Below are 12,020 nucleotides of genomic sequence, written 5' to 3' on the forward strand. Positions count from 1 at the left end.
CAGGAATAACGCCCGAAAATTTTACCAAAAAATACGGCGACAGACGGAAGGTTTTAAGACCGGGGCAAACTCCTGTAGGAACGAAAATGGCGACCTTGTAACTGATGTCTAGAGAGTGCTTAGATTATGGAGGGAACACTTCTCTGTTCTCCTAAATGGAGGCAGCAATTTACCGCGCAGAGTTGAAGAACCCCCGCCGATAATGACGAAGTTAGAATAGCAATAACCAGATTGAAAAACAGCAAGGCCGTGGGCGCTGATGGATTGCCTGCGGAGCTATTTAAGTACGGCGGCGAGGAGTTGGTTAGGCGCATGCAGCAGCTTCTTAGCAAAATATGGGCGGAAGAGTGCATGCCCGACGGTTGGAATCTAAGTGTTCTTTTCCCAGTCCACAAGAAGGGGGATACTGCAAAATGCACCAACTATCGTGGAATCAGCCTTCTCAATATCGCATATAAGGTCCTTTCAAGTGTATAGTGCGAAAGATTGAGGCCCACCGTGAACCGGTTGATTGGACCTTATCAGTGCGGCTTCAGACCTGGTAAATCTACCATCGACCAGATTTTCACAATGCGCCAAATCTTGGAAAAAACCCGTGAAAAAAGAATCGACACACATCACCTCTTCGTCGACTTAAAAGCCGCCTTCGACAGCACGAAAAGGAGCTGCCTATATGCCGCTATGTCTGAATTTGGTTTCCCCGCAAAACTTATACGGCTGTGCAAAATGACGTTGAGCAACACCATCAGCTCAGTCAGAATTGGGAAGGACCTCTCCGAGCCGTTCGAAACTAAACAAGGTTTCAAACATGGTGACCCCTAAAATTATACTAGCTGCAGAACTTAACCGCACTGGAACAATATACTATAAAAGCGTGCATTTACTGGCATATGCGGATGACATTGATATCATCGGCCTAAACACCGACGCTGTTAGCTCTGCTTACTCCAAACTGGAAAAAGAAGCGGTAAATATGGGTTTGATGGTGAATGAGGACAAAACGAAGTACCTGATGTCATCGAGCAAAGAGTCAGCGCATATGCGCCTTGGCAAGCACGCTTCTGTTGGCAGCCATAATTTCGAAATAGTAAAAGACTTCGTTTATTTGGGAACCAGCATCAACACTAACAACAACATCAGCACTTAAATCCAGCGAAGAATCAATCTTGCCAATAAATGCTACTTTGGACTAGGTAGACAACTGAAAAGTAAAGTCCTCTCTCGGCGAACGAAAATCATACTCTACAAGTCACTTATCGTACCCGTCCTGCTATATGGGGCAGAAGCATGGACCATGACAACAGCAGATGAAGCGGCTTTGGGAGTGTTCGAGAGAAAAGTTCTTCGAAAGATTTATGGACCTCTTCGCGTTGGCGATGGCGAGTACCGAAGAAGATTTAATGATGAGCTGTACGAGCTATACGCAGACATCAACATAGTCCAGCGAATTAAAACGCAGCGGCTGCGCTGGCTAGGCCATGTTATGCGAATGAAAGATGATGCTCCGGCCAAGAAAGTGTTTCTATCGGAACCCGCCTATGGAAGCAGAGGTAGAGGGAGGCCCCCACTCCGTTGGAAGGACCAGGTGGAAAACGATTTAAACTCCCTTGGGGTGACCAATTGGCGCCGGTTGGCGGAGCGAAGAAGCGACTGGCGCGCCTTGTTGGACGGCCATAACCGTTTAGGCGGTTAAGCGCCAATTAAGTAAGTAAGTAAGTGATACTCACATCACTATTCTGATGATAAGTAAATGAAGCCACAGCAACAATAAAGCAGGCAGTCACTTGTATTTACATAAACGAATCAATCATTATGGCTACACATATGTACGTACACGCAGCGGGGAAAGACGCACAAACACATGCATATATCTTATCTGAGATGCTCCGAAAAGTAGGCAATTAACTGTAGAAGTATCACTCACATATACACGCGCATATCAGAAGCTATAACGTGAATCTGTAGTTACGTTATAGCTGGTAGCAACTTCTAGAAATAGAAACGCCTAGAAATATGACAACGAGGAAACCAAAAAGTATAAAAGCAGCAGCACAGAGGTACGATGGATCAGTTTTGATTGAAGCACGCTATCTGTTGGGCAGCAGAAGTGTTATTGTGAAGTAATTTAATAAAGGCCATTTCGCATTATTGAATAGTGGAGTTATTTATTCAACAGTTTAGTGATTCGAACGTTAGTAGAAGGTTGCAAATAAACGGGATTGCCCTAAATTCGTTACAATTGTTGCCAGAAGAGGAATGGTTGAATAAATTCCGAAGATTGCGAATACAACTTGGAATGGCAGAGTTAAGTGAATTGAAGATCCAACATTTGAAGGTGGAGTTGGGGAGCCGTGGATTGAATACAACCGCCAACAAACTCGAACTTCAGGCAAGGCTACGAGAGGCAATGGAAGCAGAAGGAATTAACGTGGAAGATTATGTCTTATGTCTTTCACCTTGATGGCGACGAGACAACAACAAAAATTGAAGAGAAAAACGAAAAATCACAGAAAGTTGCGAGCACAGACTTGAACACGATTTTGGCTGCAATATCTGCACAAACATCGACAGTGACATCCAAGATGGATGCACAGGAGACACGCATAATAGGAATATCATCACAAATATCCACAAATATGTCAGCACAGCTCGAAGAACAGAGGACATACATATATGGCATCCCAACTGGAAGAGCAGAAGGCATATATGGCATCCAAACTGGAATCACAGGAGGCACGTATTTCAGAAATGACGTCGCAAGTGTCTTCTCAACTGGAATACCAAAAGACATATATGGCATCTCAATTAGAAGCGCAAGAGTTACGTATATCTGAAACGGAAACAGATATATCAAATAGAATTGCAAAACCGTAACCAAAAAGCTAATGAGACTTTGCAAGAGTTTGCTTCGGATGTTGAAAGGTTGGCTCATTTGGCAAATGCAGACGCACCCGTGGAGTGCACCGAGAGGGTAAAAATCCAGAGTTTTATAAATGGCATACGGGACGTAGAAACGAAGCGAGCGAAACCAAAAGTAACATTTTCTGAAACGGTATCGCATGCACTGACTCAGGAAACAGCCTCACTTTTGAGTAAGCCAGCGTACAAAGCTCATCGCGTGGAAGCGACAAGGCCAGACTGGGTAGACACAATTTTGGAAGCACTGAAGGAGTCACAACAGAAAAATGCTGGAGTTATGAAATGTTTCAAGTGCGGCAACCCAGGTCACATAGCACGTCATTGCAGCACCGGTTCTAATAAGTCCAACAATGCGGGTGGCCGTAAACGCAGATCTGAAGGAGATGAGCTAATCTCCAAATCTACTCAATCGTTAAACTAAAGTAAGTCAGCCGCAAGGGGCGACAGCTGGCTCCCGCAATTGAATGCCCCATAATCTCTATCTCGCAAATTGGAAGAAGGTCAAGCAATCTTACTGTCGGAGGACATGTGGATGGGAAGGAAAATTTACTGACTGTAGATACGGGTGCATCTCATTCCATCATTCGATCAGATTTAGTCAACAAGAAGATAAGACCTTTGCTTGGAGCAAGATTACGTACAGCCACGGGAGACGACACCCAGGTAATTGGAGAAGTAGCATGTGAAGTAGCAATTGGGAACGTCACGGTACTACATAATTTTATAGTGGCAGAGATTGTTGATGAACTCATAATTGGAGTGGACTTCTTAATCGATCAAGGCATCAAGATCGATATGCAAAGCAAGACGATGCGATATAAGAATATGGATGTGCCACTTAATTTCGGCTACGAGAGAGGCTACAGCAGTAAACGACTGCTGGTGGAAGAAAGTCAGCAAATACCACCAAACCAGAAGCAGTCATCTGGGCAAAGGTTGATGGAGATTGTGGGACAAGTCACCATTCAAACTGACCAAAGGAGCTATTTTGGGAAGATGCCAAGAGGCTGAAATAGTTATTAACTGTGAACAGCTCCAGGAACACGTTTCAACTAGCAAGACTGATCTTTCAAATTACATCACGGCATGGACGGAGAGGCTAGAGGAATATTATCAGAGTAATGCAAAGCAACTGCTCCTAAAGTACGAAAACATATTTGACCAGGATGGTTCCAAACCAGGTCGCACCAATGTTTTGAAACATCAAATTGGCACTGGAGACGCGAGGCCGATACGTTAAGCTCCTCGTAGTGTTCCACTGGCGAAGCGGGAAGTTGTGAGTCAAATGGTACAAGAAATAAGCGACACGGGCGTTATCGAACCATCAGCTAGTCCATGGAGCTCACCGGTGGTAGAAGAAGGATGGGAAAATGAAGTCTTGCGTGGACTACCGTAAGTTGAACGACGTCACTAAAAAGGATAGCTACCCATTGCCAAGAATTTACGAGACTCTGGACTCGCTCTCTGGTACGAAATGGTTATCCACACTGGACTTGAAAAGTGGCTACTGGCAAGTTGAGGTGAAGGAGGAAGACAAAGAGAAAACAGCCTTCAGCGTCGGAGATGGTCTTTGGCAATTTACAGTAATGCCTTTTGGACTTTGTAATGCACCAGCTACTTTTGAGAGACTCATGGATCAGGTATTGAAAGGACTACATTGGAAATCATGCTTGGTATACCTGGACGATATCATCGTATAGGGCAAGAACTTTGATGAACATCTTAAAAACTTGGATGAAGTTTTCCAGAGAATAGCTGGCGTTGGTCTGAAAATAAGTCCCAAAAAGTGTGAGCTGTCCTGCGCCGCGAACGAAAAAATAGAGGCTGTAAAAGATTGACCAAGGCCACAGAACCTGCATGAATTGAGAAGTTTCCTTGGGCTGTGCACATATTACCGCCGATTTATACCTAACTTTTCCAGCGTAGCCCACAGCCTCCATGAGCTTACAAGAAAAAATAAAGCTTTTGAATGGAAGAAGGAGCAAGTAGTGGCTTTCCAAGCATTGAAGGAGCGTTTATACACTGCCCCAATGTTGGCGTATCCGATTCCAGGAGCAACATTTATTCTAGATACAGATGCGAGTGGATATGCTATAGGAGGCGTTTTATCACAATTGGTCGATGGACAATAGAGGGTAGTTGCATATTACAGCCTTTCAATTGGAAAACCAGAGAGGAACTATTGCGTTACACGGAGAGAGCTGTTGGCATTGGTAGAGTGCATAAAATATTTTACAAGTACCTCTAGTGCCAGCGATTCCGCGTCAGGACAGGAAGGAAGTAAATTTGGCATGGTGGATCGAGCGTCTACAAAGCTATGACTTCCATTGAGCACCGAAAAGGTAGTACCAAAGGAAATGCTGATGCATTGTCATGAAGACCATGTAGTTTGGAATGCAAGCACTTTTCAAAGGCCGAGGCTAAAGAAGACATTATAGATGCTAATGACTATAACATGTACGGATGAATGGGACAAGGAACAACTAAGGAAGTGTCAGCTAGAAGATATTGATCTGTCACATGTTATACAAGTGCTCGAATGAAACGAAAGACCAAATAAAGATGAGATGTTATTGGGAGCAGCGGAACAGTTTAGAATTGGCATACGGTTGCTTGCATCGAGTATGGGAGAGTGAGGATGGTCAAAGTAAGAAGAAATTGATAGTTGTTCCAAGGAAAAGGATTCCCGACGTTCTCAGTGAACTACATAACGGTCCAAGTGGAGGTCATCTTGGAATCACGAATACGTTCGAGAAGATTAAACAGAGATTATATTGGGTTGGTTGCCTTCAGTCGGTCACTGAGTGGATTGCGAACTGCGAGATTTGCAGCAGAGCGAAAGGGCCCAAACCCCGAAGTCATGGCCAGATGAAGCAATATAACTCAGGTGCGCCATTTGAAAGGATCGCTATGGATGTCGCAGGTCCGTTTCCTACTAGCAACTGCGGAAACAAATATGTACTGGTGGTTGCGGATTATTTCATCAAAGAGGTATACCCAATCCCAAATCAAGAAGCGGAAACGGTAGAAGAAGTGTTTATGAACAATTGGGTTGCAAGGTATGGTGTACCAATGGAGTTACATTCTGACTAAGGCAGGAATTTCGAATCGGCTGTGTTCCAGGAAATGTGTAAATCATTGGGCATTCGAAAAACATGGACAACTGCTTTGCATCCTCAATCCGATGGTATGGTGGAACGTTTCAATAGAACCTTGGAGGAGCATTTAAGGAAAGTAGTAGACAAGTACCATAAGGAGTGGGACACACACATATCATTATTCTTGATGGCTTACCGATCGGCAGTGCATGAGACAACGGCGCAAACTCCCGCAAAGGGCAATGACCTTCGACTGCCAGCTGATTTAACCCTTTCACTACCGCCAGCTAGTACGCGTTGCAAGTATATTTCTAAATAATGGTAATTACTGTAAGGAGTTTCGGAAGCACTTTAGTGAAAGCAGAAATCGCCTCCTTATATGGGCGTGGTCAGAATTTCATGTCCACCTGAGTGTACATGGGTAGCCAAGGTAGTCAATTTAAAAGGCAGTAAGGTCTAAAAATTTCGAGAAGTGATAAACAATTGAAATAATTTTACAACCAAATTAATTTTTATTAGAGAAAAATAAAAATTTGAGTGGTATTCCCAAAATAGTAGGAATTTCGACGAATGCAGAGGTGGGCATTTCGTGCAATAAGAGTATGTTTTTTGCTTGCATCCTTTCAGTTTACAACGAACTGCATTGTTTCGATGTCGTTTACTTGCATTTTGAGAACATTGAGGGTATGTGCATGATATCTTGAAAATAGCTTAAGACAATATTTTTCTGAAAGCCAGTAAATCCATCTGATTGAAGGAACAAAACCAAGTTTGTTTAATTTACAATTAAATTTCAGTGGAGAACACCTGCTACTCAACAAAATCCTAGGCATTCCACTTTTTCCAGCAACGCTTACCACGTATATACTGCTTTATTCCCAGGCACCCTTTAAATGGTATAATCTGTTCATCAACACAAAGGATTTCCTCACCCTCTTGCTCAAATAATCGTTTCCGAGTAGAATCCATTACAGGTCTTTCGCTATATAATTTATCTTGGGTTTGTGTGGGTAGACTAGTATCCACTAATTGCAAATGTGTTCACAGCCCATAAGAACGATTACGTGTCGTATTAGCTGTCATCCGGTGGCAAAATCCTGAGCCAGATAAATAATTTTGCATGTAAATGCAACAACAACGATTTGAGCCAGATAAATCCAGATAGAAGTCTGGTTCAATTTGTGAGCCAGATAATTTGTTAATTACATCTTTTTAGGTTGGAAACGCGGCCTTTAATATACCTACTTTTTCAAAAATAGATGTCGTTGCTTAGCCTTTCGCCGTATGAGTTAAATCAAAAACAGCGGCGACATCTGCCTACCACATTTCACGTGTGCGAAAATTTCACGACATCTGCTTCTCAAGTCTCTCAATGATCCAGAGCATTCCCGTGAGAATTGAGCGTGAGCCGGAGCTGTAAAACTCACTGAAAGACGGCAATTGTTAGCAAATAATGGTAATGCTGAACTTCCGAATTTTCCCTGGACTATTTGGTCGAAAGTTTGATTCTTTCTGCACACCATAAAGATTAGTGAAGTTGGATGCATCTTCAAAAAATTTAGTCGGCACGTAGTTTTGGAAATCCTAGTACTCACTTTTGACTCCTTTAGGCATCTAAACAGGTGGGTAAAATTAAAATAAGCAATTCGGTCATTACTGCGGGAGTTCCTCCATTGAATGTCCCATTTCTGAGTTATATATGCCCAATCAAAACATTAATTTCCCGCTTCCGCTTCTGGGGTACTTATTTTTCTAGTAAAAAACTGAAATTTAACACAATACTCTCACGGAATAATGCTCACTTTGTGGAGCATTCTCTCCTCTCCATATTGAGGTTAGTGTTGAAAAAGATGATTTTCAAAGGCAGGGCTGAGCTCTCGTTCCATTTCACTTTCCTCACAACTCGTATCGTCACATCCCACCTTTTCATATCCTTCATAACTTTCCTAGTAAGCGCTGTGGAATCAATTTTATCATTATCCGACTCATTGTCGAAATTTGAGAAACTATTTAGAACGTCAAACATCTCGTTTTCTGTCAACACTTTGTGATTAGCCAACATAACTTTTACCTAAAAAGTAATATTATCTTCCCTTAACTCACAACTCGTGACTACTCATGTCCATTATAAAGGACATAAGGTTTTATCTCTCTAGAAATCTCACCTGAATTCCAATTATCTCCCACTTACAACCGTTCAAAGAGAAAATTTCGAGCTAAAAAATATCGCTGGCACAAGTAAACATAAAAACTTTGTATGATGAAGAATTCAACAACAAACATATGAAATATAATATTTCAACCTTCCTTCACAAAAGCCTGCACAATACCGACATTTTAAAGCAATTAGCGGGGATATTATTTTTATACTCGCAATAAACCGCTAGGACCGTGTCCACCGAAAATAATGCTTAAAAGTTTTAATTCAAAATAAGTGTCACCTCAAAGTCATGTCCACTGCAGTGGACATCAGTAGCGAAAGGGTTAAAGTTTGGAATAGATGCCGATGCGGAGAGAAATGTCAAGAAATCCACTGGTGTTTTGGAAGAAGAGCTGAGAGAAATACATGATCTGATAAGGCAACGAACAAAGATTATGAGTGACAAGATGAAAACCAGATACGATAAAGCAATTAATTCGGAAGGTTTTCGGGAAGGAGATTTGGTGCTGTTATACAACCCACAACGGAAAAAAATGTTTGTCCCCGAAATTACAATGTAACTGGGAGGGCCCACACAAAGTTGTAAAACGGATCAACGATGTAGTTTACCGTATACAAACCATTGAACAATTTGTCTGATCGGGACGATCAGTCTGATGCTAAGTAAATGAAACCACAACAACAATAAAGCAGGCAGTCACTTGTATCTACATAAACGAATCAATAATTATGGCTACACATATGTACGTACACGCAACGGAGATATACCCACAAACACATGCATATATCTTATCTGAGATGCTCCCAACATCTGTAGTTACGTTATAGCTGGTAATTTTATAGCTGGTAGCAAATTCTAGAAATAGAAACGCCTAGAAATATGTCAACGAGGAAACCAAAAAGTATAAAAGCAGCCCGGCAGAGGCACGATGGATCAGTTTTGATTTAAGCACGCTATCTGTTGAGCAGTAGAAGTGTTATTGTGAAGTACTTTAATAAAGGCCATCTTGCATTATTGAATAGTGGAGTTATTTATTCAACAGTTTAGTGATTCGAACGTTAGTAGAAGGTTGCAAATACGCGGAATTGCCCTAAATTCGTTACAATATGTATGTATGTATATAAAATCGGAAGCACAAATTAGTACAAGTTTGTGCTTCGGGCATTAGTTACTGCATAAGAAGGAAAGTAACAGCAAATAAATTTTTTTTCCTTTTATTTTATGTTCAATTATAAACAAAACGGTCCATAACAAAAAAAAAAAAACAAGAAATTCTATGAAAAAAACTAGTAAAACCAAAACAATTCGTATGTACTCAATTTCGCACGTTAGAGAAAATTTCAGGTTAGAGCTAGTTATTAGTATTTAGTCCACTGCGCTTTCATGCGTATAGCACTTTTTACACGGTTTGGCATACATTCCACCAAATTCTGTATTATTTCATTTGAAAAACCATTCCCCGATCAATACTAACGAAATTAAAAAAGCTTTGGCTGGTAGAAAGGGAATGGAAAGGTTTTTCAAATGAAATAATATAGAATTTGGTCGAAAGTAAGCCAAACCGTGCACAAAGTGCCTTACGCAGTGTACTAAATACTAAACATTAGTTCTAACCTGAAATTTTCTCAAAGGTGCAAAATGCAGTACCTACATACTAGAGGTTTACGCCGATCACTTTATCGGCGGCGGCGGCGTAGGCGGCGCGCCGGCGTACGCCGGTGTTCTTACTTTAACAGCTTTATTTTTCTATTTAAAAAAATAATATTTAGGAAAGATTTTGTTTATATGTATTTAAGGAAATCAACGTGTTGGTCATTTCGGAAAGATCCGGGGTTTTTGTATCAAAATCTCGCAGACCGTTCAAAAATTTTCAGAAGTAGCTCCTTGCGAAGGGATTGTCCCTCGTTCGCATGCTCCAGAGAGGCACGACTCCCTACCACCAGTCGCTACTACGCCTGCTGAGCCACACCATATGCCAGTACAGAAGCTATAGGACTGCAACTTCGAACTCATACCTTCGTCGACGTCACTTTCCTAGAAGCTCTAGGTGTAGCTCCAAAGACTTTCCAACGGATGCTTTTGTCGCGCTATGCTGCCGAACTACACTTTGAAACGTTAGGGAGTGACTATTCGGCCAAAGATTCCGCCCTCGAAAGCATAAGCAGTCTAAGTGGATGTCATTGCTTCATGGGTGAAAATCCGTATAATCCTCGGCGCATCTACATAATTAAAATTTTACAAGGACCCTGGATAAAATTTTTAAAATGTAGACCAAAGATTGCAGACGTTTGTGTTCACAACATTGATTTCAATAGTTTCGTTAAATCAAATTTAGAATGAAAGTCGACGGATTTTAAATTGAAAGTTGTTAACTACTGTTTTCCGGCCTTACGATATAGGAGCTCATTATGGATGACCGCGTAGCTTCAGTTTTCAGACAAGTTCGACTGTCCGCTACGTTAGGGTAATGTCACACACGGTCATTAGTTCCACTGTCTTGGGATTTTGCTTCACCACTTTGAGTGTTCTTGCGAAGGACAAAGCCTCACCAGGTAAATAGTATATGTGCCTACGTATTCACAATTGTAAAAGGAGCCGTAACGTGTAGGTGATATTTAAACTTAGTTGATAGGCTATAATCAATGTGATTCACTCAAGGGACTAGTTTTGGATAGGGCCGCCAACTTTAGGAAATGTCAAAACGGGAGACTTGGGTGTTGAAGGATGAAGTGTGAAAATCAAAATTAACATTTCAGACGCTATTGTATAGTTTCGCAAATAAACAACAGATGTTTGAATGTAATCCCAAGTGATTTTTCAAACCCTTCTCATAAGTACATATATCCTCAACTTAAGTACGAGGTAAAAATAATTTCAAAGGAGTGTTTGTGCCTCTAGAACCTACTAAAGGACTTTGCATCACTGATTTCGCTTATTCTTGAGGACAGTTAAAAACATGTTCGCCTTGGGTCATTTTATTTGAATTAATTGTTCATTACTAATTTTTTCAAAAATGCAAAGTGAGCATATAAATTTATTATATAACTTTTCTGTTAGTATTTTGTTTTAATAATTTGGTGAATTGTGTGATGGAAAGTCCGTGTTAAGCTGACATCGAAAGCGCCTGTTATTTTAAATAACTTTTGAATAGTTATAAAGAGTTAAATTTCGCAGTTAGTTTCTTATAACTGGCAATGATGTGCATCCGTTGATGCCACTTTCGACCATACCCGAACAATTTTCGACATGAACAATAAATGGCCTAAACAGTCTTAAACGAGTAGAAAATATAGTAACGCGCCGGACGCCGCGCCGCCACGCCGATATTTTTGACATTCGGCGGCGGCGTGCGAAAATCGACCAAAATCGGCGGCGGCGGCGGGGTTTTATCAGCGGCGTATTTCTCTACTACATACGGACTGTTTTTGTTTTACTTGCTTTTTTTTATAGCATTTCTTTTTTTTTAATTTGTGTTATGGGTCATTTTGGTTGAGCATATAATAAAAGGAAAACAAGATTAATTTGCTTTGTTAATTTCCTTCTTATGCAGTAATTAATGCACGAAGCACAAACTTGTACTCATTTGTGTTCCCCACTGTACATATCAGTTTCAGGAATCCTACATAATAAATCTTTGTAGCCTACATTAAATATTTTATCATAAATATATACAGCAGTAAGATCTACAAGCAGCAAATGACATAGGTCCTAGAAAGCTTCTAGTATTTGCCAAGACGACGGAGTTATTTTATAACGTAGGTCCTGGTTTTTGATAGGGTTGTTCAGTTTGGTCATTAAATAAACTTCTGGTAACACTACGGACATATTCAGTCTATGTGAG

At 41.0% G+C, this 12,020-nt stretch overlaps 1 protein-coding gene across 7 annotated transcripts in view; it reads left to right on the forward strand.

Moving 5' to 3' along the window:
- The window catches only part of bru1 (bruno 1), a 956,171-nt gene that overhangs the window by 922,587 nt on the left and 21,564 nt on the right, over positions 1-12,020 (forward strand). The window lies entirely within an intron of this gene.

This window comes from Eurosta solidaginis, chromosome 2, assembly GCF_040869045.1.
Source record: "Eurosta solidaginis isolate ZX-2024a chromosome 2, ASM4086904v1, whole genome shotgun sequence".
NCBI classification, from domain to species: Eukaryota; Metazoa; Arthropoda; class Insecta; order Diptera; family Tephritidae; genus Eurosta; species Eurosta solidaginis.